Below are 27,117 nucleotides of genomic sequence, written 5' to 3' on the forward strand. Positions count from 1 at the left end.
CACCATAACCATTCCTTCGCCGTGAGCCGGACAGATATGCTCATAGCTAGCTGGGGATACACTTCCTCTCGAGAAAAAGAAATTCTGCAGTTTTCTCCGTCACCTTACAGCCTGACAAAAGGTGGGCCGAGGGCCCTCTAGGGCTCGGAGCCGTGGGAATAGAAGGCTCCAAGTGTCCCATCTCTGGCCTTCGCCTTCATCATCGGACTCCATAACGGCGGAGTGTGGTGAGCCCAACTTGCTCTCCCTACCGCCTGTCCAGGTGCAGGCAGCTCCGGTAGCCAGGCTCCCTTTTCCTATGTACTTTCCTTTTGAGTTTCTGCTAAAATCTGGAGACATGGAATCCACCAGCGGGATCTCCGAGCCCCTCCAACTGAGCATGCGCCAATGCCAGGCTGCTTTTGGTCACCGGCTCCTGAGCTCTCCAAGCTGGGGCTGCGGAGCTGGAGGAGGAGGGAGGAGGGGAAGGGGAGGGGGTGCCTCGAGAGGCGGTGGCTCGCGCGCCTGCGCACCCAGCTCCAGGGACGCTAGGTTTTCTATGGGATTCCCAATCTGCAGCATAGACTTACCCGAGCTAGTTGCGGCGGCGGCTGGGCTTGCGAGGCGCGATCCAAGAGGGATTTAAGCAGCCTAGAGCTCCAGAGAAAAAAAAAAAGAGCGCGAGAGAACCACACACAGAGACGGCTTAACCGTCTATCTGAATTATACATATATATAAAGAACTGTTGAGTTTTATCATTTTCATTAAGTGACCGTGCGCAGCGCTATAACTGTAAGTGGAAAATGCAATCTTCGTTGCTTTTCTGCATGTGTAGTACAGCCAAATGTCTGAGAGATGCTTTGGCTATTGTCAGTATTTGCATAGATGCGTCTAAATGCATGGTGGCAATTGCTTTGGTTGATGCTGGCCATCTGAATGTGTTGTTAGTCAATGAGGGGATCTTTTGGGATAATGGGGGTGGGGGAAGGGGGAGTGTTTATATGCGGCGTGTTTGGGGGATTGTCTTAGGCTAGATTTAAGATAGGTGAAACAGAGGTGGTTTTTTAGTGTAAGCCTATAAATAAGCAGATTTCCTTACACGGATTTAAGTAGCTAATTGACCGATTGTGAAGTTTTCCGGTTGCTGATAAAACTATTGAGCGGTTGCAGTCAAGTACCAACCTGTCATCCGTGGGGTTGGTGCACCATTTTTCTCACCGTGGAAGAGCAGTGAAGGTGTTTGCTAAGTGAAACTGAGTAGACGAGATGCGGTGTGGATATCAGTGTTGGTTTCCAAGCGGGATGTTAGTGTTTAGAACCACGGAGCGAGGCGCAAAAGCAGCACATTTCTTAGTATTTAGAAATGAGTAGATAATTTTTCGGTTTTGATTTTTCGTCATGATGGTGAATGGACAAAAAAGGAAAGATGTTCAACCACATAGTCAGCCGTCTGTTTTGAACAGAGTCTGAGACTCAGAGCCTCTGAATGGGAACTGTCAGACCCAAACTAGTTACCTGCCTTTGCATCCCGTGTTCACAGTCTGGAATACAGGGCTGAGAAATGTAAGCCCAGATGGGTTACATTTGGTAGTGTTTCTTTAAAGGAGAAAAGGTCGTTTTGTATTTTCAGTTAAAATGGGTTGTAACTTGCCCAGAAACTGAAGCAGGGTCTTTGCAAGGTCAAACCCCCTGTGGAAAGCAGGGGCACTGGTGAATGGCGGTGGGGGTTGGAGGAAATGGTGAGGCTCCGTGCAAGTGCTCAGCACTGCACGGATCAGTGCCCTGTGAGATGAGAGAGTGGGAATCCATTTTTCTAGAGTTGTGCTCCTGCCCATATTTTGGAGACTAAAATGAAATGGAAATGTTAGTGGCTGTAGAAAACACAAGTGGATACTATCTGTGTGTGACATCCCACTTGAAGGCAAGAGGAAGGAAGGAGTTGTATTTCTACATATTAATTTTTAAAAAAAATTAAAGGAATTTCATGTTGAGACAAATTAAAAATGAAACTCTTGTGAAAACGTATTTTATCCCCACTATCATTTAAACTGCTTACGTGTGGGGGGGGGGGGGGGGGGGGGTGTCCTGCATCATTGAATACTTCACCCATTAAGTGCACTCTCATTAAGCTTCCGTGTTTAATAACTCCAGAAAATGCTGCACTGAAGCAGTTGACAGAATGGCATGAGGCAGGCAGACAAGAGAAGAGCATGGCCAGTGTGAGCTGGATTTCCATGGAAAAAGCAGATTCGATTTCTGTAATGATATAAATTTTCCTTCAAATAAGGCAGTTCATTATACAGCCCCTTGGCCCTTTAGTCAGTCCAACTATTTCAAACCCCTCAAAGGAATTTATAATCTACAATGGATAAAATTTGAAATAAAAAATTCGAGAATATTCTCCCCTTGGAAACCCAAAGTGTAAATCACTGTTCCTCCCTTCCTTACTTAGGGCAGAAGGATCAATCTCTTGTCATAATTGAGCCATACTCCCCGTCATCACTGAGAGTTGGAATCTGCTTCATGAAGGGTGCAGATGTTGTTACACTGCATTGATAAATGGGTAGTGCAGCGGAATCTGGTACTAAATCTCAGAGATGTTTAGTGTCAGGTACCCTGGCTCATAGGCTGACAGAGTCACATCAGGCAGAGACCTTCAAAAGCATCTAGTCTAAACCCCTTGTTTTACAGATGAGGAAACTGAGGCCCAGAACCACAGAGCTAGGGAAAAGTCAGTTAACTTCTAGTCTATGAAATAAACAATGACAGAGTAATGTGGAGTGGAAATGTTCCATTCTCCCTACACTTATAGCATCCTCAGTGACGTTGCTAGTCTTCAAATAAACAATTGTCTGGTCCCCAGCACCTCTTTCAAGAGAGTCCCAAGGATTCCTTTTCACACTATATAATTTCTACTTTCTTGTAAGCTCGCTTTCTATCTCTTTTCTATTGCCCCTCACCTCCAATACACCCACCTTGTTCAATGTTTAACCTGGCCTTCCTGGCCTTCTCTTCATCTCAGTTAATTTCTTTGGAATCCTTGCATTTTTTTTGAGAGAACAGGCATATCACTCAAAGCTCCTGTTTGAGGACTGGCCAGGCCCCTCTCTATCTCCTCTGCGCTCTCATCCTTCAGGGACTCCAGCCTTCTGAGACACTGCAGGCACCATCCTCACTCTTCTGCCAGTCTTGCATCTTCCAAAAATGCTGCAGCTGTAGGGCCTGGGACCTAGCAGAGGGAGGCAGCTGCAGTACAAATACACAGTGGGTTCTGCCAGCTCTCCTCTGGCTCCTAGAAGGCAGAACCCAAATCCAAGATGCCTAACTGTCCCCAGCCTTCATGGAAATCCTCCAGATGCAGCAACCTGCAGAAAAGGGGAGGGGTGGGAGGCAGGAAGACTGAAGGAAGAATGCTGGAGTGGCTCAGCCTGAAGTGGGCGCTAGAGAGGACAGCAGTGCTGCTTACAAAGCCTTTAGGGTTTGGAAAGCACTTGCATGGCTTCCTTCTCTGTCTTGCTGCACTGGGACTGCAAAGCGGGCAATCATACCTGCCTACCTGGGCCTTCTTCTCTTTCCTTCTTTTTATTTTCTCTTTTCCTCTCACTCGGTTTTTCTGTTTCTCCCTCATTTTCTCTCCCGAATGCCCATAGAGTAAAGCTCTAGGCCTTTTAAAGATAATCCAGGCCCTCTTGTTCCTTTTTGAAAAATGTAGTCTCCCACGCCCTCAGAAAGATAACCACAACCACCGGCTGTCCCCTTTGGGGAAATGTCAGGAATTTTTACCTGCAAAAAGCTGAGACATTAGGGAAGGCTTAAGGAGGACAATCTGAGTTTCTTTCTCATTTGAAAGATGAGTTAAATACCCTTGGAAGTTTTTGAGGAAGCAAGGGGGTGAGTTTCTCAACACGTGTAAAAATACACAATTTTTTAAATTTTTTATTTATTTATTTTAAGTAATCTCTACCTCCAACATGGGGCTTGAACTCATGACCCTGAGATCAAGAGTCACATGCTCTACCAACTGAGCCAACCAGCCCCCCCCCACCCACCAATTAACAATTTAATTTAACCCTTTCCTTCATGGTAAACCTTTGCTGAATTGGGTTGAGCTATGTTTTAGATAGAGTCCGTCCCTAACAAATGTCACCTGGTCTTACTATCCCATTCTGAAAATAGTCGTGGCCAGGCTGTTCTGAACACCAGGTAGCCTATGCAGAGACTCGCAGCTCTAAGTGCCCTGCTTTCATTTGCTATGCTGTGAATCTCATCTGCAATAGGATAACATGATTAGAAATGTTGTCTTGTGCAAGCTATAGATTTTCTGTTGGGGTTGCATATAGGTATGGATTCCAAACATTGCTGAGGAGCTCCTTGGGGAGTTTCATAAAATGACAGTATAATGTCAATATCAAACAAGTGTCTTAATTCATGAGAGCAATACCTTTTAATGTCATTCTAAAGGCCTTTTTCTTTATATTGAGTGATATCTATGCTCCTTAGATTAGTAAATATTTAGGAAGATTGGAAGGTTCTTCTTAAAGAATGGGTCACATTCAGTTTAGTCTAAGGTTGAAATTGACAATGTCCATCTCAGTTACATTTAGTAGATATAAATGTATCAATTTTCCAAAAGTATCAAATGGTACACAAATAAGTTAATAAATGACATTTCTACTGTCCTAGTGGTTAATTCACATAATTAATAGAATTAATAAACTGGATGGGATCCATATAATTGACTTAATCCATCCCCCCAGTACATAAAAAGTGCAGTATATCAAGGAGCATTTTCATCTCAAAGACATCTACAATATGAAAGCACAGTCCACAAAGGCACAGATTTCAATTATCTTTTTCATATTTCTATAATATTTGCACAAGGTCTTTTATAGTAGATACTCTATAACATATGTCAATTTAATATTTGTTCCAAGAATCAGTTGTATGCACCTTGTTAATTATACCAAGAAATTAAATTATTTTGACTAAAAATATGCACAATTAACACTGCTTTCAATATTTTTATATTACAAAAAGGAAAAGCTGGACTAAAGATTATTAAATAATTCATTCTCACTAAAAATATAAAAGCACTATAATAATACCTTTAAGAGTTCATTTTAATCCATGAATATTTTCTGTTTATCTTTCTTTTTCTTAAAGATTTATTTATTTTAGAGAGAGAGAGAGAGCACACTTGAGTGAGGGGAGGGGCAGAGGAAGAGGGAGAGAGAGAATCCCAACCAGACTCCCCGCTGAGCATAGAGCCTGATGATGTGGGGCTCCATCTTGGGGCTCAATCTCAGGACCCATGAGATCACGACCTGAGCTGAAACCACAAGTCAGATGCCCGACTGACTGAGCCACCCAGGCCCTCCTCCTTTTATCTCTTAGTAAGTCAAAATATAAATTATTTTTACCTATTTTCATGAACTGATATTAACAAGTCAGAGAGGGAATCTAAACCCAGACTATGGTAGCTATGTGTACCACTTGGATCATGGGTCTCTTGAGCTATGGAATTATTTTAACATGTTCATACTGTGAAGGGACCACAACAGTGCATTCCTCATTTACAGTTTGTTTCTAAAGATAATTTATGCTCTCTTAAATGAGTCAAAATAGTTTGAGTTCCTCCCATCCTGGTTCATTGAGAACTTCACAAATGGGGATCCTGGGGGTGCTTCAGAAACTACTTAAAGAATGAAACAGAAATGGAATAGCAAATTACTCGAGAATCCTCACAGAGGTTTGACACTTTAATAATAAGGTGCCTGTGAATACATTAAAGAGATGTTCTATACCCTTACCAGCTAATTTAAAGCATGCAAGTTGGGTACTTCGTCATGATTCTTATGCTTTCTCTGGATTTCTCCACTGCCTTACCTCACTGTGCTTCTAACACAGATGACCTCCATCGTAACCACCAACTGTTGTTTTTTTTTTAAGACAATGCACTGCATTTATTACCATTTGTTGGATTATTTTCAGGTGAACATTCTATTTCCTTTTGTTCTAAATTACAGTTAAGACTTGGAGCACCCTCATTCACCAAGTGGCCTTCAAGTTCAATGTATCTGATACAATAATTGCCGAACTTTTTATAGAAAGTGGGGCTCTTTTAATTAAAAAAATTTCATTTTTATGAAGTATTACTCATAAAAGGCAGAGTGTTAACATATCAGTTAAATTTACTTACAGTTATTATAGATCTATAGAATGAATTTTATTTTACTTTATTCTTGCTCATGTAGGGACTTTTCTGAAAATGGAAATCTTTCAGGTTAAATATATTTTTTTCTCTCCTTTGTTTGGATTTTGTTTATTATCTCTTAGGCTCTGAAAGACAATGAACTTTTGAGGAGCTGAATGTAAACAGATTTTTGCAAATCATTAACATGTTAAATGTGCTTTGGAGCCAGGGTGGATTTTTTGCTAACACAAATAGCTAGACCCTAATATTTCTGTTGTTTCATATTTTACTGCAATTGGGGATTTCTTAAAATAGTAGACTGTGGTGCTACAGGAGTCCCTGGGATTTTATATTTTGTGTTGGTTTTATTAATTTGTGATTAGTGTGTTTATTTCTGATTTCTTGAAACCCAATCCTAAATTATGAGTGAAATGTCTCACTGGGGACTCATTAAGGATTATCAATAAAGTTAACATGCTTATTAATATATTTTATTTTAATGTACCAAATAGTGTCTTGCAAGTCTGACTTTCTGTTAACAACTTCTATCTATTTGGGGCAACCCTGTCAGGACCCCTCTCACTCTGGAGAGCTTTTTTTATATCTTCACTTAATAAACTTCTATCACTTTACTCACAAAAAACAAACAAACAAACAAAAACGACTTGTATTTGTTGGAATCCTTTGGCAATTGGTGTTATGAGTTAATGGAAGACCATCAGTTTTGTTTATTCCAGAAGTTCAAGTGTTTTTGAAATTTATACTGAAGGCATTTGATGTTTGTTTTCTTGCTAATATGGGAAATTTTATGAAAAATAAAAAAAAACTTGTGAAATAAGTTTAAATTCTATACAAAATTTTAGCTTTTCTTTTCTTTTTCTTTTTTAAAAATTTTTAAATTAACATATAATGTATTATTTGTTTCAGAGGTACAGGTCTGTGATTCTTCATTCTTACACAATTCACAGCGCTCACCATAGCACATACCCTCCCCAATGTCTATCACCCAGCCACCCCATCCCTCCCACCCCCCTCCATTCAGGTAACCCTCAGTTTGTTTCCTGAGATTAAAAGTTTCTTATGGTTTGTCTCCCTCTCTGGTAACTTTTCTTTCAAATGTTTATAAAGGAATTCTTTCCTCAGAGAGATGAAAACCATCCATTTAATCTTTACTCATTTTTAGTTTGTGAATGGGAGAATTCCTCAGCCCTCCCCAAGGTTTTAACTGACTCAAAAGAAAGTAGGATAGGAAATGTAAACCAGAATTTTCAAGCTAGATACACTAGGATAAAAAAAAAACGTAGTTCCACAGGTTATTAGTTCAATGACCTTGAATAAGTGGTTCAAACTCTCAGCCTCAGTTTCCATTTAAAATAGTAATTCACAGGATTCTTGAACAGAAAATGAAAGACTACATATGTAAAGATATAATGCTTCATTTGTGAAAAATGCAGTAAATGATAGTTATTGTCATTATCATTCCTTTCATCAGAAATCAAGAGTTCTGAAACCACTTTAGTTTCTGAGTTGTAGTAGAACCTACATTCATCGTGGAACCTCTAAGGGAGGAATCGAGCTATTAAAAGCAGTGAACATTCAACAGTGCTTAGCCTACCTTGTAAAACAAGTGTCTGTGGAGTAAATGTGCCAAGCACTGTGTTGTCACTGTGGAATTAACATTAAATAAGATACAATCCCAGCCTGCAAGGAATTTATGCCTAGGAAGACAGATAAAAACAATTCACTAAATCAAGTGAAATAGAAAGGTGGCCTGGATGCATAGAAAAGAGACTTTCTGGAAGAAAAGTCTACACTGAGACCTCAAAGTTAACATTTTTCTCATTCTTTCTTTCAGTTCACATCCTTACCATTAGCCCTTTTCTTTACTGTCATCCCCCTGCCATGTAATACCAGCATATAATTGGTCCCAACGGAATATGGAACTAAGAACACATTTTTTTTTTAAAGATTTTATTTATTCATTTGAGACACAGAGATAGAGAGAGAGAGAGCATGAGCAGGGAGAGAGGCAGAGGGAGAGGGAGAAGCAGACTCCTTGCTGAGCCAGGAGCCCGATGTGGGGCTCGATCCCAGGACCCTGGGATCATGACCTGAGCCGAAGGCAGACGCTTAACCATCTGAGCCACCCAGGTGCCCCAAGAACACATTTTTACATTTGTTTCCTTATTGAATACATTTTGAAGCCCTCTCTTATTTTTCAAGGTACACTAGTCTCCCCTTATCTGTGGTTTCACTCTGCACAGTTTCAGTTACCCCCAGTCAACCCAGGTCCAGAAGCTGATGATCCTCTTGATGAGTCATCAGAAGGTCAACCGTAGCCTAATGCTAAGTCACATGCCTACATCACTCACCCCATTTCATCTCATCATGCAGGCATTTTATCAGCTCCCATCATTACAAGAAGGGTCAGTACAGTACAATAAGAAATTTTGAAAGAGAGGGAGACCACATTCACATAACTTTTATGACAGTATATTGTTACAACTATTCTATTTTATTATTACTTACTGTTGTTAATCTCTTACTATGCCTAATTGATAAATTAAATTTTATCATAGGTGTGTGTGTATAGGAAAAACCATAATATATATAAGGTTTGGTCCTATATGCAGTTTCAGGCATTCACTGGTGGTCTTGGAATGTATCTTTTGGGGACATGGGGGGTGCTACTGTAGCTGAATCATGTGGTCCTTGTCTCCCATCCAAGCCTCCCGCAAATCACAGGACTCGAACAAAAACATTTCAAGAGCTCTGCTTTTTGATTTAAATATCATGCTATCATACTTCTATCCTTTATTACCTTCCAAAAAAAGAATTTCTAATACTCTCCCCTCACCTCCCTTATAATTCCAACTAATTTCATGACATCTTTCAATGTGAATCTGTGGGAGGACTTTTACGTGATCTGTTCTTTCATTCTTTCCTCCCAGGGCTTTTGTGATAAGGAAAGTATATCCTCCCAACCCTTCTTAACTACTGAGCTGAAAACTTGGTTCCAGCCTCTCTGCACGCACACACACGTGCACACACACACACACACAAATCCAAAATGGTCTTATTGTCTTTAGTTCTTTGAAAAGCCATTTTTCTTCTCCTCAGCTTTTTCTCTCTTCTCCCCATATTTCCTGTTTCATTTGCTAGGGAATTTCAAGTATATTTCTAATCTGTGGTTAAAAAGGAGCATCCTTTTCTCCCTTTGAAATCTGTAAAAGTTGCTCATACATTCTGAGGCTCTTTTCTATAGTAAGAATCTTGGATGATTCATAGAACTGGGTAAGACTTGGGGCGCCTGGGTGGCTCAGTCGTTAAGCGTCTGCCTTCGGCTCAGGTCATGATCCCGGGGTCCTGGGATCGAGCCCCGCATCGGGCTCCCTGCTCGGCGGGAAGCCTGCTTCTCCCTCTCCCACTCCCCCTGCTTGTGTTCCCTCTCTCACTGTCTCTCCCTCTGTCAAATAAATAAAATCTTTAAAAAAAAAAAAAAAAAAGAACTGGGTAAGACTTTTGGTCTTAATTAATCTGGGGGGCTCATTTTCTCACTTGTGAAATGGGAGTAATATATTTGCTTTATAGGGATGTTGAAGACCATGTACATGTGTATATACAGATACACACACACACACACACACACACACACACACACACACACACACTACCTAAAAGAGATTAGCGCAGAGTAAATAATTCTCATCCCACTCTGGACCTCCACCTTTCCTCCTGCCATTCTCCTCAGTCTGCATTTCATCATTTCTCCCAGTCTCCTGTTCTGTGTTCTGCTCTTTCTAAGCGTATTTGTTCTAATAAGTTGGTAGTTAAATAGTAGCTAATACCCGCATATCCCAGGGAGCATGGTGAGTATGGTCCTAGAAAAAGTATCCTAACTAAGTCAGCATCCTAGCTTAGACCTGTGTTCTGCATCTGTTTGGGGAACCTCTTCCATTTATTTCAGACATGCCTCCTGTTAATGTTCCCAAAGCTTCCAATGACTAATGTTCAGTTGATGAACAATCCTTCCCACGCCAATGATTTATGGCATGCTTCATAAATAACGTCAGAGGACATGTGCCAGTGTTTAATTGTCTCCTGCCCTTAATCTTCTCTTTCCTTCACCTTTTCCTCTGAGGTGCCTACAGCTCCTGAGACACATTCCCATGACACTCTTACTTCACTTCTTTGGTCAAGTCTAATATTATCACTTAGTCCATCTGTTGTCCGTGAAATAAATGTCCATCAAATAACACCCAATAAATGGCAGAAGGGGAAGCCTTAGTGGTACACACAATAAATGTTGCAGAATATGTTTGAATCAGGATAAGCCTATCATTTGTTGAGTGTTTGTAGAAGTGCACACTAATGCACATTGGCTAAGAGCAGAGAATGGGTCTCAAAGTGGGGGTGAGAGAGTAATGCACATACATACAGATACATACGTACATACATATATGATATGTATACAATAAGTTCAATGTACTGTCATAGATCGTTTCACATTTTTAAGCAAAATATTTAAGAGCAAATAGCTTTAAAACAAATCAGTACTTAGGAAACTGTATTAAAAGAAAGGCCTATTGAAAGTTTGCTCCTTCTCAGTGAGGTGGCGGAGTTGGAAGGAAACGTAGTTTAAATTTCGTAGTAAGGAAGCTTTGTTTCTTTAAAGAAATATTTCCAAGACACTGATAGTTACTGCGCCTCAAAGAGTTTTGTGGAAACTTTTTTTGAGGGAGATAACATCCCACTTTTAGATATTCCTGGTGCTCATGCATATTGATACAAGTCTGAATGTTCCTCTGGTAGAGACCCCAGTAGCTATTTAGCTTTGCTTGACCTTGTTTCCAATGTTTGCTCAGGAACTTACATTAAATTATGCTTGTTACTATCTCAGTGTCTTCCAAAGAATCCAGCTGGAAAAGCTGCTTTAGAAGGATGCAAGTGGAACTACATAATGGAAAGCCCATAAAACTAGGAATGACAAATGTGCTGTGGTCATCATTCATGTGAAGTCCTGGAAAAATTACTTAAACTTTTCTAAGTTTTCATTTATTCATGTGAAAATAAATATGGGTCTCAGTTTCTTAGGGTATAAAAGACCAGTTCTGAATAACGTAGTCTACACCTTATGATGTTCAGCTACTTTACAACTCCTCACAGTTAATCCAGCAAGGAAGGGAAAAGAGGAGGAGATGCTTTCTGAGGTGTGCAGTGTTTGGAAACATGCGTGGCATATACCCTCGCTCTGTGCGAGGGGCTCTGCCAGGTTCTTTGTTTTACTTTTGTATTATCTCATTCAATTTCACAGCAATCCAATGAGATAACTCTACTTTAGACCAAGAAGTTGATACAGGGATTGGGGAATTTGCCTAAAGTCATGAGGTTTATCAGTGATAGCTCTAAGATCCCAAACAGATCTGTGCTCTTTCTACCTACTTCACCTGTTGCTTTTATATTCACTATGTTGCTTTTATATGAGGTACTATCTCTCTATTTCATCAATTCATTCATTCCTTCAACAAATACCTATTGCATATCTGTCATTTGCCTAGTACAAGATATACAGGGTGAACTAAAATAGCCATAATCCCTGCCCTCATAGAGCTCAGAGTGTAGCTAGAGAAACATATATTAAACAAATAATCACAAAATAGCATAAAATTTCAAATAAGAGGGGGTACAATGGAAAAAAAATACATGACACTATAAGAAAATGTGACAGGAAGACCTATTTTGAGCTGTTTGAAGTAGTAGATTCCAGGGAAATCCAGTGAGATCTCGATTTCCCACTCAGCCTCCTGGGGTTGTTACTAAGATGTGTTTATAGTCGCTGGGCCTTGAGAAGGAGATGGCTCCTGCATTTCTCTTTGAGAACAGGAGAGTGGGCCTTGCTCCCAGGTTTTGGCTTCTCCCACTTTATCCGTGACTCACAAGGTCCCCAGTAATGAGGACAACAACAGAGCTTTTGAGGGCAGTACGTCTCCCCGAGAACCATGCTGGGATGCATAGTTCACTAGGACAGTCTCCAGACAGAGAAATCTGTAAGCACCTGTGTGTCAGGTGCTCTTCCCAAACCCTTGGCTGCTTTCATGCGGTATACACATGTGGGTCTTTGAACATGCTTAAATGCTTCTACAATTCCATTAAGTTAAATGTGGTTTTCATTTATTCAACAAGTGTTTATTGAACACTTACTATGTACCTTGAGGATACAAGACATTGTTTGCGCCCTCTTGGCGCTCACATTTCAGCAGTGGAGACCAATAATTGATAGTCTGATAAGAACAATCGTGAGAGGAACATAGAGAACTGTGGTAGCACTTCTGGGGCACACAGAACCCAAACCTCTGTATGGTGAGGGTTGGAGATGGCTAATTTCAGGGATGGCAAGAATAGGAATTAGCTAGACAACGAGCAAAGGGGAGCAGGGATGCCATTATGGACAGGGAGCAGGAAACAAGGTATATGGTACTGGCAGGAAAACACTTTCAAATTCATGTGTCTGACATGATGTTTTAAAAGGTTATAGAATCTTGATCAAATGAGATTAGCATGATGTTATGAAAAGAAATATGGATTTTGTAATCAGGCTGTATCACAAATTATTCTGAGTTATATGAATCACTTTATGACATTTAGATAATGATACCTAGGTGACAGTATTATCCTAGTGATTAAATTATAAATATTGCTACATAGTTATCATTTGATGGATTTTAGAGGTTAGTAGTAATGGTGTTTTTAATAAGATCCATAATACTACATATGGTGAAGTTATATTGACTTAATTACATGCATGTATTCATTCATCTGATGCTCACAACTCATGCTAAGAATTTTTAAAAAAGATTTTATTTATTTGAGGGGCGCCTGGGTGGCTCAGTTGTTAAGCGTCTGCCTTCGGCTCAGGTCATGATCCCAGGGTCCTGGGATCCAGCCCCACATCAGGCTCCCTATTCAGCGGGGAGCCTGCTTCTCCCTCTCCCACTCCCCCTGCTTGTGTTCCCTCTCTTGCTGTGTCTCTCTCTGTCAAATAAATAAATAAAATCTTAAAAAAAAAAGATCTAAAAAGATTTTATTTATTTGAGAGAGAGAGCCCAAGCGGGGGTGGGGAGGGAAGCAGAGGGAGAGCGGAGGGAGAGGGAGAAGCAGACTCCCTGCTGAGTAGGGAGCTGGACGTGGGGCTCCATCCCAGGACCCTGAGGTCATGACCTGAGCTGAAGTCAGACACTTAACCAACCACTCAGGCGCCCCTTTGCTAAGAATTTTTATTGTCCCCATTATAGAAATGAGGAAATGAAGACTTAGAAACAGCAAGTGACAAGCCCAGAGTCGCATAACCAATAAGTGGCAACAGCAGAATTTGAGCAGCAGAATTTGAGCTCTTTTCCTAATTGTGCCCCACTGTCTCCTTGCAGTACTCAATACACAGCTATTATTATTATCATTAGTATTATTATGATAATTATTTTAAATTCAAAGCTCTTGAGACCATAATCAGAATTCTTTTTTTTTTCTAAGATTTTATTTATTTGAGGGGCACCTGGGTGGCTCAGATGGTTAAGCATCTGCCTTTGGCTCAGGTCATGATCTCAGGGTCCTGGGATGGGATGGAGCCACGCGTCCAGCTCCCTGCTCAGCGGGGAGCCTGCTTCTCCCCCTCCCTCTGCTTCTCCTCCTGCTCATGTTCTCTCTCTCTCTCTGTATCTCTGTGTCTCAAATGAATAAATAAAAAAATCTTTAAAAAAATATTTTATTTATTTGTGAGAGAGAGGATGAGCAGGAGGAGGGGCAGAGGGAGAAAGAGACTCCCTGCTGAGTGGGGAGCCCAATGATGCCAGGCTCTATCCTGGGTCTCTGGGATCATGACCTGAACTGAAGGCAGACACTTAACTGACTGAGCCACCCAGGCCCCCCATAATCAGAATTCTGATATCAAACATCTGTTATGCTTTGTTTCTTTTCTTTTTTGTTTTTGAGCCAGAACTTATAGATCATCTTCAAGATATTGAATTTATACTTCTGTTGTTCTACCTTATAATTTACTTTAGAGTTAGAATTAGATCCAGCTTAAAATGATAGAAAATCCCGAATAATGATGGCTTAAATAAGAGAACTTATTTCTCACTCTTTTAAATAAATCCAGAGGAAGGCAGTCCAGGGCTGTTAAGGGGCTTCACAAAATTCTTAGGGACCTATACTCCTTCTACCTTTTACCTCTGCCCTTCTTAGCATGTGTCTTCCACCTCATGGTCCAACATGGTTGCAGCCTCCATCAGTTAGAAGGAGGAAGGTGAGATGAAGAACACACCCCTTCCCTTTCAAGGACACTTCCCTCAGTCATACCCAAAATTGGCATACATGCCATTGACCAGAATTTAGTCACATTTAGCAAAACTCCTGCTAAAAATTAGGGGTTTTATTACTAAGGAAAAAGAAAGAAATGAATCTTGGAGCACAGTGGAAACTAGCTGTAACAAAATTTTAAAGTTATGATAAATATTTTAATTTAGATTGTTAAATTGTTCTTTAAATTGTAATATAAAAAATCAGCAAAAATAATAGTGTTTTAAGTTCATGTCTAAGGCTCTAATCACCAAGAATTTTACAAAGAACATTCTCCCAGGGACCAAAATATCTTTATATTCTTGCCTGGGCCTTGCTTCTAGCTTTTCATCTTGATCAAATCACTTTCTCTTGGTGGGCATTTGTTTCCTTATAGATAAGAATGAGTAGGATTAGGCTAGAATGTCTCTAACATCCTTCCAGCTCTATCTACCAGTACTGAATCTCATAGGGAAATCTCATGCATTTTCAGACTTTTAAAGTCCTGTAAGTGTCGTACAGCAAAAATCTAGCAATGAGTCAGTTTCTCAGGAATAGATACAGATTTGTATATATTTATACCTTGCCTTGTTTCAGAAAAGATTAAATACTTCTATTGTTCTTTATTTGTGCAAAAGCAATATGATAAGAAAATGAAATAAGCTGAATAAATATTGGAAAAGAGATTAATTTATTATTTTTTGATGACTATATATAGAGAAAATGGGAAGACTCAAGTAAAAATAAAAAATAATAAATGTTTGAAAAGGAGTTTGGATGTGAGATAAATTACAAAAACAGTCTTTTCTTTTAGTTTATCGAAAAAAATTCAGAAATGAAAAGTGGAGGGTGCCTGGGTGGCTCAGTCATTAAGCGTCTGCCTTCGGCTCGGGTCATGATCCCAGGGTCCTGGGATTGAGCCCCACATCGGGCTCTCTGCTCAGCAGGAAGCCTGCTTCTCCCTCTCCCACTCCCCCTGCTTGTGTTCCCTCTCTCGCTGTCTTGCTCTCTCTGTCAAATAAATAAAATCTTTAAAAAAAAAAAGAAATGAAAAGTGGAAAAATATTCTATATACAATAGCAACCAAGATGATAAAATATTTAAGATTAAAAGTTGGAAGAAAGGCAAAGTGCCTTGTGGAGCATAACTAAAAAATCCTCCTAAAGAACAGAAAATATGATAATAACAAATGAAAAGACAATACGAACACATCATATGTATGTAATATATAATGATTATAATGCCACAGGATTTTTTTATTGTAGGCATAATTTTAATTATTTAACCTGGCTTTAAAGTTTATCTGGAACACTGCATTCTCAAAATTGAATAGTCATGGAAAGTATTAAAAAGAATAGTCAGAGTAAGCTTGCATTACCAGATGTTAGAACATACAAACATTGTAATCAAATTAATATGGCATAGGCATAGGAGTAGGCAAATAGACCAGTGGAACAAAATAGAAATTCTACAAAGATATCTCATTTTTTATGAGATTTCATGAATTACCAACAAAGGTGCCATTTTAAGTTAGTGGGAAGAGTGTAGTTTATTTTATAATGGCACTGGCATAACTTAGAAATAACGAATTTAGATCCCTATCTCACACTATATAAAATGTATTCCAGATATACTAAAGACCCCAATTTTTTTAAAGACTTAGAAGAAAATCCAGGTGATGTATTTGTAACCTAGATATAGTGGGAAATAAACAATCAAGAAACTATAAAAGAGTAGGCATATTTAATTACATAAAAGATGTCATGTTAAAAGATGTCACTTACATGGAAACGTGCAGTATATATTAGTAAACTTTAGAAGACAAATTTCTGAACACTCTGGACAATAATGCCTGGTTCATAGCCGAGATTCAGATTTAAACATGCCGTAGAATGGGATAAGGGTCACTACAAGAAGGATAGATTATGTACTAAGAAAGTTTGGACGTGAAAGAGTAAATTTGCTTTCAATATTCTGAGGTTTTCTCTATAGGGCTCAAAAGTTTCTTCTGTAAGAATATGACAGTTAAAATCCAGCTCAACAAACATTAACTGATAAATCCAGTTTAACAGACTTTGAGCGCTTATTATATGCCAAGCCCTGTACTGGAAAAATTTAGAAGCAAAAAGACTCTCTCATGGAGCTTATGGTATGGAAAAGCAGGGCAAACAGGTGATTAAAAACTGATCAGCCTGGAAAAAAAGGAAGATTATCCTCCCGTGGGCATGCATAACAAAGAGACTTAGTCCAAGGAATCCAAGACAGAGTCAAAGTGAGATTTATGTTGGGATCCTATGTAGGGATGGAACTTAGCCAGGTGAAGAGAGGCACAGAGAAAGAGTGCTCCACCCATTGGTAATAGCACGTGCAAAGAGCTGGATTTGATAGTGAACCTGGTGAGAAACTGAAGAGTGGCATTAGATGAGGCTGCAGAATTAGTAACAAGCAGCCAGGTTCCAGGTTGTCATGAATCTTACAAGGAATGTTAAGGATTTTTTTTTTCCTGCATCCTAAGAGCAATGAGAAGCTATTGAAGATTTTTAAAAGGAAGTGACTTGGATCAGATTTGAATTGTCAAATGATCTTCCTGGAGAATGAATTAGGAAGACCAGTTTGGGAGCAGTTGTAGTATCCAGGTGAGGGGTGACAGGTGATATTGGCTTGGTCCGAAGTGATGCAGCATGGATTCAGAGACCTAACAAATCTGGGAGATATTTAGCAGGTAGTTCATACAGGAGCATGACTATATTTGTGAAGACAGGGAGAGAACTGTGTTCGTGAGCAACTGGGTTGATAACTGTACAATCCTTCAGATAGAAAACCTATGCCAATCTATCTATTCTTTTTTAAATGTGACACTTCCGAATGTAGTCTGGAAGTTAATCAAGAAAATGACACTCCTTTTACATTGTTCTAAATAGGTACACTCATCAGAATAAAACATATGACTCCCACCAAACACTCTCACCCCGTCGTCAGGGTCTGCAATACTCTCAGCCTGTGGAATTACTATTGGAGTCTCTTGCATTTCAGTTCAAACCTATTGAGGTTTCCTCCAGTCTACAGTTTGTATTAGGTGTTCTCGATCTTTTCCACCACTACTTTATACTTCTGGGACTTCTCTGCAATGCCAACAATTTTTTCAAGCTCCCAGGGTTAGTAATTATAATTTCATTATTAGTTGCTTTGAAAGAACACATTGCAACAAATAGCTACTATGAATTCAACAACGTTTAAAATTCACATTTAAAGTTTACTTTATTAATAGCAATAGCATTGACACACATTTGAAAAATAATGCAATGATATGTGAAAGATACACTATTCAGTTTCCAAGGCTGGTACACATTCACAGATCCTTTTAAATAATTAAATGAATTCTCCCACCTCCAGACTTCACTCTTGAAATCTGCAGACCAAATTTTATCTTTCAGATGACCATAAATGGTTGTTATTTCAAATAAGAAACAAAGCTAATGTTAACATGGTCTCTTTAAGAAGTGCACATTCTTTAGAAATCAAAGAATAAATTTTTGCTCCCCAGTGATGGCATTTAGACAGGACATTGGGATTCTGTAAACAGGTGTTCTGTCTGTTCTGGCCTAAGTTGGGCCCTAAGTTTAGAATCTAGAGTCTGTCCCCAGTGAGGGCATACATTGCATTAAGGCAGTTTTATCTTCCTCTGAATAGTATTACACAAAGAAGACTTATTTTAAGGATAAACATCAGAACAAGACCTACAGAGCCATCAGGGACCAGCATAAATCTAGGGATTTGCCACTGCTTCCTTTCCTTGATCTATAGGATCCAAGATGTTCCTCTCTCTATACATAGCATCTCAGCTTCTCTCTCTGCAGTTTAGCTCTGCACTCACTATTGATGAAGGATCTGATACCATCTCTCTTCCATTCCAAATCTGTGAAAGAGGAAGTCTGATTACTTTTATCTCTATTTGCAAGCCCTTCCCACCATCCAGCTTCATCTGCTGGCCTGGGCTGTGGCTCTCTTGGGTCAGTGACCCAGCTTTGATTGGATTTTTAGGCCATCTCTACCTAAAAACAGCTTAAATATGCTTTCCTGAATGTGAAGTATGGATAGGGCCACTGCAGCTAAAAGAAGAGATGAGACATATTAATAACTGATGCATCCAGTATGTAGGGCAAGGAATAACCAGGAAGATGGGATGAAAGGAGAAGGGAAGTTATTTCATGACAAAAATAATTCAGGTACCTCACATACATGTCTTACATAATACATTATCTTCAGAGCAAAACTGGAGACTATTAATTTAGAGAGACATAAAAATCATCCTCCTAATATTCAAAGTTAATTATTGTAATTATTTGGCATATTTCTTTCTGGCCTCTTTTTTTATATGGCTATATTTTTACACAGTTGTGATATTAATATAGATAAAATTTACCCTCTTCTAAGTATTCCTTTTTCAAACCAATTCCTTTAATTGCATCAAGTGTTTTTCCAGAGTCATGCTCTTCTCTGTTTTACCTAGTCTTCTTCCTTGCTTCAGAAAGTATTTCATTTAGGTCTAGAAAATGTATCTAATACAGTCAAATTTTAAAAAATGAATCTGGAAAGAGAGGTTTTAAAAAAGGAAAACGAGGATTTTCTTCTGATTTGTTCTATCGCACACTTCTGGTTGTTAAACAGAATTTTTCTTCAGTGGTTTGGCAGCCTCCTGTGTATCTTCTTGGAGTCTCTCTGACCTAAAATACACTTTCAGAGCCTATAAGCCGAAAGAAACTCTATAGTTGGCCAAAGATGTTGTTCCGTTTTGGCAAAGAAATGCATATTTATTATCAAGTGGACTTTATTACACCACCTCATGAGGCTGTTCAGAGAGGCCTTTAAGGAATTATTCCAATACTCATGCTTAGGCTTCTGGAGAAACAATAACAGCAACTACAAGCCATTACATACTCATTTTATGTGTTTTAGTACAATGGCAAGAAACCAGGTGACTCAAAGAGTCACTCTCATGCCAACTTGGAGTCTCTCAGAACCTCTCAAGATGCTTTGCAAATGTTGTTAAACAACGGTGTCTAAATGTGCCTATTCTGGATGAAAATTTAAATTGTATTAAGTCATTTTTTAAAACACTGAATGCCCATGTGGTGTAGGCATAGATGAGCAAGACGGGGTCCCCCTCTTCAAAGTGTTCCAAGAGTCTAGTGGAACCAGGCAAATAAACAAGTAATTGCAAGGCACAAAAATGACTTTGTTGTAGCTAAAGCAGGAGGTGCTGCGTTGGATGTATGCATCCCTGTATTTATTGCAGCGTTGATCAGAGAAGTAGTTTCTTCTAAGCTGAAAATGGGCTGCTTTAAAATAGTAAAATTCTTAGAGAATGGCAAAATTTTCTCTTCAGCGTTCTGCTACATTTCCTTTGAAATGAACGTGACTACTCTTTCTGATAAGAACTGGAGGAAAATAACATTATCAAAATTATAAATGGCACCCAAGCCATTTGATTCACTAATCTTCAGTGATATAAAGTACTTCAGAAAAAGCCAGAATTAGAGAGAAATATGAATTCCAAATGCTTTAAAAGAATACATATTAATTTTCTATTGTGATAAATTCAAACATAAAGTTCAGATAATAACATGTTAAGTATGCACTATCCTACCACCTAGAATTCACAAATATTAACATGTTCTCATATTTTGAAATTTTTTTCATTTCTCTTCTCAGTTCCACTCACCTCTCTTTTTCTTCAGAAACATTCTATTGAACTTAGCATGCATTTTCTTCATGAACATGTTTATTCTTTTTACTTAATACATATGTCTCTATAGTATCATTTTGGTTCTTTGATATTTAAGCAGATGACATCATACTGTGTCATTCTCTTGACTTGTCCTCTCAAAAAAAATTTTAGATCACAATTTTTATTCATATATCATTTATTCATTTTAACTATTATACAGTACCTCATCACATGACTCTACCTCAAATTACTGATCCCTTCCCTATATGATGATCATTTAGGCTGCTGTGACTTTTTTTTAGTGTTTGTTATTACAAACTTGCAGTGTACATCTTTTTCACATATCCCTTTGGATATTTCTGTGTTTCTCTAGGGTATAGTGTTGAAATAGAATTGCTAGATCATGTTCCATATATGCCTTCTGCTGTATTAGATATTGCCAAATTGTTCTCCAAAGAAGATGTACCAGTTAATATTCCCACCAGTAATATATTAGAAAGAGTTCATATTTCTCTACATCTTTGCAAACACTTGGTATCAGCAGATTTTTAAGAAATACTTTTATCAAATTGATTGGAAAAAATTGTCCCTTGTTATTTTGCATTTCTTTACTCTTTATTGACCATGTAGGCTTTCTTCTCTGTAAATTATCCATTTATGCTCTATCTATTGTTAATAGGATTGCTTGCATTTTTCTCGTGTATTATTTGGAATATTTATATATTTTGAATACAAATCCTTTGTTATATACACTGCAGATATCTTCTCCTTGCCTTTTACTTATTCAACTTTATTCATGGTTAATTTTGTCTTAAAAATAGTTTTTAATTTTTAGGTAGTCACGTTTATCAATTTTTTACCATAATTTGTGCATATTGTGTTATTTGGGTTTTAATCCATCTGAATACATTTTTGTGATCAGTGTGAAATTGGCATCAAATTTCATTTTTGCCCAAATCTTTGAGCACATAACTGACAATTTTCCTTAAGTTAAATTCCTGGGATGAAGAGTATTAACAATTCAAGGGTCTTGATGCCTATTACCAAAGATGCTATTTTTTTCTTTGCTAATCATTAACAACTAATACACTAGAAACTTGAGGTATTGAGTATAAAGTTAAACTACCTTTAAACTTTCATTTCTTTTTGCTTCCTTACTCATAGTCAAAGATAAGGTTATATCAATGGGGTGATATTTAGGTGGACCTTTGAGAGAATGCCCATAAATATTCTTTCTTTTGGGAATGTTTGAGGAGGGATCTTTTCTCAATCTCAGATACCTGGCACAATGAAAGGATACACCTCAAAATCTTGGCAGATCTCTAAAGTGAGTACCCCTCTTCCATATAATTTTTCTCATGAAATACAATGAAGTGATTGCCCTCCTCACTTTCTCTTCACTCCCCTCACCAGCAGAGCAGACGTGTTTTTTAAGGAGACACTTTCCACAAAGAAACACAGCTTTTTAGTTTTTGCTTTGTTTTTTTAATCATGTAAGAGAGATCCTACGTGCATGTGGAAGAATGAATATTAACAAAACCACACTGAGATGTAGATACTTGGGAGAATCACAGCCGAGCTGAGTGATTTATTCCTACACACCAGCCCTACACCAAGGATGTCTCAAGTACATGTTCCAGAAAACTTATAAATTGCTTCATTTAATGGGTCCATAATAGAATACTCAAACTTTGAAATGTTAAATCTGTTAGCACCAATAGTTTACTATATTTGGCATCAGGATTTTTTTAAATGAGTCAATCTGTGGATTATTATAAAACTTCTTCTGACTGCCAATGGAATGCACCGATCAATACCACCTGGTAACGTAAGTCATAAAAATAGATATTATTTGCTGAGCATCTACTATAACAGGCACTGTGTTAGGTTTTGAACTTACATTAACTCTCATTTTATGAAAGCCTTTGAGTACTGCGGTATTATCACAATTTTACAGATGAGGAAGCTGAGTCTCAGAAATGTCAGTTAATTGCCCAAAATGGTAAGGCTAATATACTCTAAAGAAACCAGTGACCTTTCCATTGTTCAATCTTGCTTTTTGAAACCCTCCAAAAGCACTCTAGAATAGCAGAGAAAAAAATTATGTATAACTTAAAAATATCCAGAATACCAAGAGCCAATGGTTTAGCTATGGATTCTGTCAGGTAACTTCCCTGGTTTGTAACTCACACTTTGCTCTAGGTCCTAGGATACTACCTGGGTCAAACCTAACACAATAATATTTTTTACACACTGTAGCCTCTAATCTGACTTAAGGCTGTTTATTTCAGTTTTTCCCTGAAGTTGGCAATAATGAAGAACTTAACTGCATTGCATACCCCTATTGAGCTCATGAGTAGGGAGATAAGGTAACTTAAAGGTGATCTTTCCTTCAAGTAATTTGGCATACAACCTCTTTGCACTGACATATGAAAGAATACATTCATATGGTAACTATCAATCACTGTCACTATCAAAAAAGGAAGCTTATGTTTAAACATTATAGCAAGTTAAGATATTCATTTTATGACTATTAAATACCTACTCAGTATCAGGGATGAGTCTAGAGAGAAACAGTGGTACATAAAACAGGCCAGGTTCCTGCCATCTTGGAGCTAACATTCTATAGTGAAAGAGGACCATCAATAGATAATCGCAAATTAATAATTACATTAGCTAAGTTCAGATAGTCTTAAGGGCTACAAAGAATATAAAACAAGATAATGAGATAGTCATTGGAGGAGAAGCTAGTTTTAATAGTTTAAATAGAAAGATCCGAAAAGTGACATTTGACCAGTGACTTGGTGAGAAGTCAGCCATGAAAGATCTTAGAAGAAGAGAATCCTAAGGAGAGAGAAAAACTAATGCAAAGGCCCTAATGTAAGAATAAATCTGGTGTGTTAGAGAGAAAGCCACACAGTGTGTAAAGCTGTAGCTTAGGAAATAAGGGAGAGTGATAGGAGATAAAGTTGGAGAGGCAGGGGATGATACAACCCCATTTGCTTAAGATAGTCCTGAATAACACCGGTTGTCCTGGTAGAAGTAATAGCACCTTCCTTCACTCTCAGAGTGTGCTCTTTGGACAATACATTATAGGATCTCCCTCTTGAAAGTTAAGTAGGGGCCAAATTATTTAGTTATAGACGGATATGAGCAAAAAACCTTAGAGACTAGCTAGTAAATCAATTCCTTCTTGTTCCATTGGCCCTTCCTATTTTAATCTGAGTTGGAGTCAAAACATTTTATTTTGCTTTAGTGTGATATATGCAGCGGGATAAGTGAGATATACAGATAAGAGCTGGTTGCCCACAGAGAACACATGTGGAGAGGTTTTTAGATTTAGATCCGAAAGAGGCCCTTAGTCTTTTTTTTTTTTAATTTTTTATTGTTATGTTAATCCCCATACATTACATCATTAGTTTTAGATATAGTGTTCCATGATTCATTGTTTGTGCATAACACCCAGTGCTCCATGCAGAACGTGCCCTCCTCAATACCCATCACCAGGCTAACCCATCCTCCCACCCTCCTCCCCTCTAGAACCCTCAGTTTGTTTTTCAGAGTCCATCGTCTCTCATGGTTCTTCTCCCCCTCCGATTTCCCCCCCTTCATTCTTCCCCTCCTGCTACATTCTTCTTCTTCTTTTTTTCTTTCTTAACATATATTGCATTATTTGTTTCAGAGGTACAGATCTGAGAATCAACAGTCTTGCACAATTCACAGCGCTTACCAGAACACATACCCTCCCCAGTGTCCATCACCCAGTCACCCCATCCCTCCCACCCCACCTCCCACTCCAGCAACCCTTATCCTGAGATTAAGAATTCCTCATATCAGTGAGGTCATATGATACATGTCTTTCTCTGTTTGACTTATTTCGCTCAGCATAACACCCTCCAGTTCCATCCACGTCGTTGCAAATAAGAGGCCCTTAGTCTTACCTAGTGACTAGAGCCCAAGATACTGGTGTCAAACCAAAGAATTAACACTAAGAGGAAGAGAATGGAAAAAAAAAAAAAAAGGAGAGGAAGACGGGGCGGGGGCGTGGGGAGGGGGTGGGCGGGAAGGGGAGCTCCTATTCTAAGCTATGCAATTTTCAGTATTCTATATTATCTCATCTTTAATCTTCATGGTTTGTTTTAAGATGAAATGGAAGCTACAAGAGTTTTAATAGCTTGATGGGGGTCATAGAAATAGTGAGAATTAACTCTGGAATTTGAATCTAACTCTGTCTAATGCTTTCCCTTAGGTTATCCTGTCCACCTCAAGCTTTTCAGCTGTATTCTAGTATTTCTTGATCCCCAAACATGCCATGTTCTTTTGTACCTCATTGTGTCTATAATTTCTACCTGACAATCCCTATTCATCCATTGCAAAGGTTGTTTCTCATGTGAAGCTCTCTTTAATTCTCACAAACATGGTTGTTTCCTCTGCCCTTCGATAACAGCCATACAAATCTCTGTTACAAAGTTTTATTCATCCATCCGTGCATCTATTCAACTGTGAAATATTGGGCATACAGCAGTGAGCAGGACAAACACAGTACCCAAATTCACTGAGCTTATGGCTAGAGAGGATTAATTAGCCAAGATATCAATGTCATTAAGAAATGTCTTTATTAGATTTCCTTTATCTCATTTGTTCATTCATTTGTCCATTCAACAAGGGCCTCTTATGCTAACAGAGACCTGATAAAATATTGAAATATTTTTGAAAATGCAAATTCAGTGTAAGCATGAGTCTGGAAGTATGAGACAGGAGTAGTAAGAGATAAAACTGAAGGAAAAGTACTGGCAAGATGATGGTGGCCCCTATGCGTATTTTGAAGGAACTTAGACTTTCTTTTTAGGCAACAAGGAAGCATTGAAGGCCTGAAATGGTCAGATATTTATCCTTGTAAAATCAATATGGCGGCAGTGTCAAGAATAAATTTGAAGGATAGAGACTGCATGCAGAAACACTAATCAGATAGTTGTTGCAAAAAAAGTAGTGTTGGAAGTAGAGTTAGTCAAGACAGAATTCCTGACTAATTAGAATTAGGGTACAAGGAACAGAGAAGCATATGCAGACTCCTAAGTGTTTGACTTGGGTTGTAAACTCATGACTCTTCCCTAAATTATTGAGACAGGGACTCATCCTGCCCATTACATCCTCCATTGCCCTTGTACTTCTTTAGAAGATAAGTAGCCTATTTCTTTTGTCACTTTCTGTTTTTGTTGATGCACTCTGGGTAAAAGCCACATTTGAAGAGAACATTGGACTTGTGATCAGGAAACATGGCTCTGGAACTAGATCTTCCACAGACTGTTCTCTACACTCTTAGAAAAAGCTTATGTTTTCTCTAGGCATCGGGTTTCCATCTGGAAAAGGAAAGTATTGATCTAGGATCTATGTATTTACTCTCTCTGCATCTCAGCCTTCTAAGGTTTATAATAAGGAAGATTAATTAGGTTTTACAAAGATCTTTTCAAGTTCTCATATTTTAATATAAGTTAATATGGTAGCCTATAGGAGATCCTCACTATTTAACATGTGTTATCATAAAATCTTGTACCTTGTAGGGATGTCCTTATGGCTCCTTATTATATATTGTAAGTAAATGTTGGCATATTATTTGTCTCTTGCATTGGGTCATTGGTTTCTATGGGAAATAAGCAAGCAGCTTCTTATTCATCTCCATACCCTGATATACAGCATGATTTCTGCACATAGTCTGCACTTTTTATTGATTTGTAAGGAGGAAGAGAGGAAAAAAACAGAGTTCATTTTTTTGCAATAAATAGTTGTAATTATCATATGTATTCAATATTGTACGTCTGCTTTTTCCACTTACCATATCATAAGTAATTTGCCATGTTTCAAAACTGTATTCACAATTTTATATTCCATTGAGTTAATACACTATAATTTACTATCCATTTCCCTAATGAGGAATGGTTACATTTCTAGAGTTTTTACCATTATTAAATAAGGCTGTAACAAATATATTCCTTTGTATAACTTTTTTCTCTCAGATTACCTCTTTAAGATGGCTTCCCCTGGAATCAAAAGTGTTAATATTTAACACTTCTTGATTTCTAGTATATTTTAGTGGATTGCACGAACATGCAATTTTACCATGTTTGATTATTTGTAGAATTGAACTTGGCCATTGATATTTCATCCTTGTTCATTCTCCGTTCGTGTTGGTTGTCCAGCTTTCTATTAAATTCTCTTACCATTGACTTTTAAGCGCCTTTATTATTTAAAAGACATTTATATTGCCTGTTTTTTCCACTTTGATATTTGCCCCTTTTTTCAGGTGTTTTTAGACTCCCTAAACTTTGAATTTATGTAGTTATATCTATCAATCTTATCTTTTATAGTTTCTGCAATTGCCTTTATGTTTAGAAAGTCTACCTTAACCTTAATAAATAGGTTAAACATGTTTCTCTGGGTTTGTTTACTATTTGTGTTTATGCTGGTATGAATTTTCTATTTACACTCTGATCATTCCTCTCTTCTGATTCTAATGGTTCCCTTAATAATTAGAATTTGCTTTATATATAAAGCTATGGATGTGTGTATATATACACATAGCTATTAACATTTTGTCTAGCATATTTTCAGTTTCTATTAGTTTTCTTTGACATATTTTGATATTAAACTGTTTATTCCAAATGTTAATGATTTTTTAAAAGATGGTCCATAGTATGGTTCTGACTTACATTTTTTCCACCAAATTGCTATCAAGTGATGATGGCATCACTTATACAATTATATTTCCTTTTCCTCTTGTTCTGAAAAGCTTCCTTGATCATACATTAAGTAATTATGTATAGCCGAGTCTATTTCTAGACTCTCCATTCTGTTATGCTGATCTATAGGTCTATTTTTGTGCCAGTA

General features: G+C 38.1%; 1 protein-coding gene across 1 annotated transcript in view; it reads left to right on the forward strand.

The window, feature by feature from the left end:
• The first annotated feature begins 442 nt into the window (after positions 1-442).
• Positions 443-27,117, forward strand: part of VSNL1 (visinin like 1) — a 100,048-nt gene continuing 73,373 nt past the window's right edge. Inside the window, exon 1 of the mRNA XM_032430208.1 lies at positions 443-772. The gene's annotated coding sequence lies outside the window, so the exon portion shown is untranslated. The remainder of the gene's footprint in view (positions 773-27,117) is intronic.

Source organism: Phoca vitulina, unplaced genomic scaffold (assembly GCF_004348235.1).
Source record: "Phoca vitulina isolate PV1807 unplaced genomic scaffold, GSC_HSeal_1.0 scaffold42, whole genome shotgun sequence".
Lineage (NCBI taxonomy): Eukaryota > Metazoa > Chordata > Mammalia > Carnivora > Phocidae > Phoca > Phoca vitulina.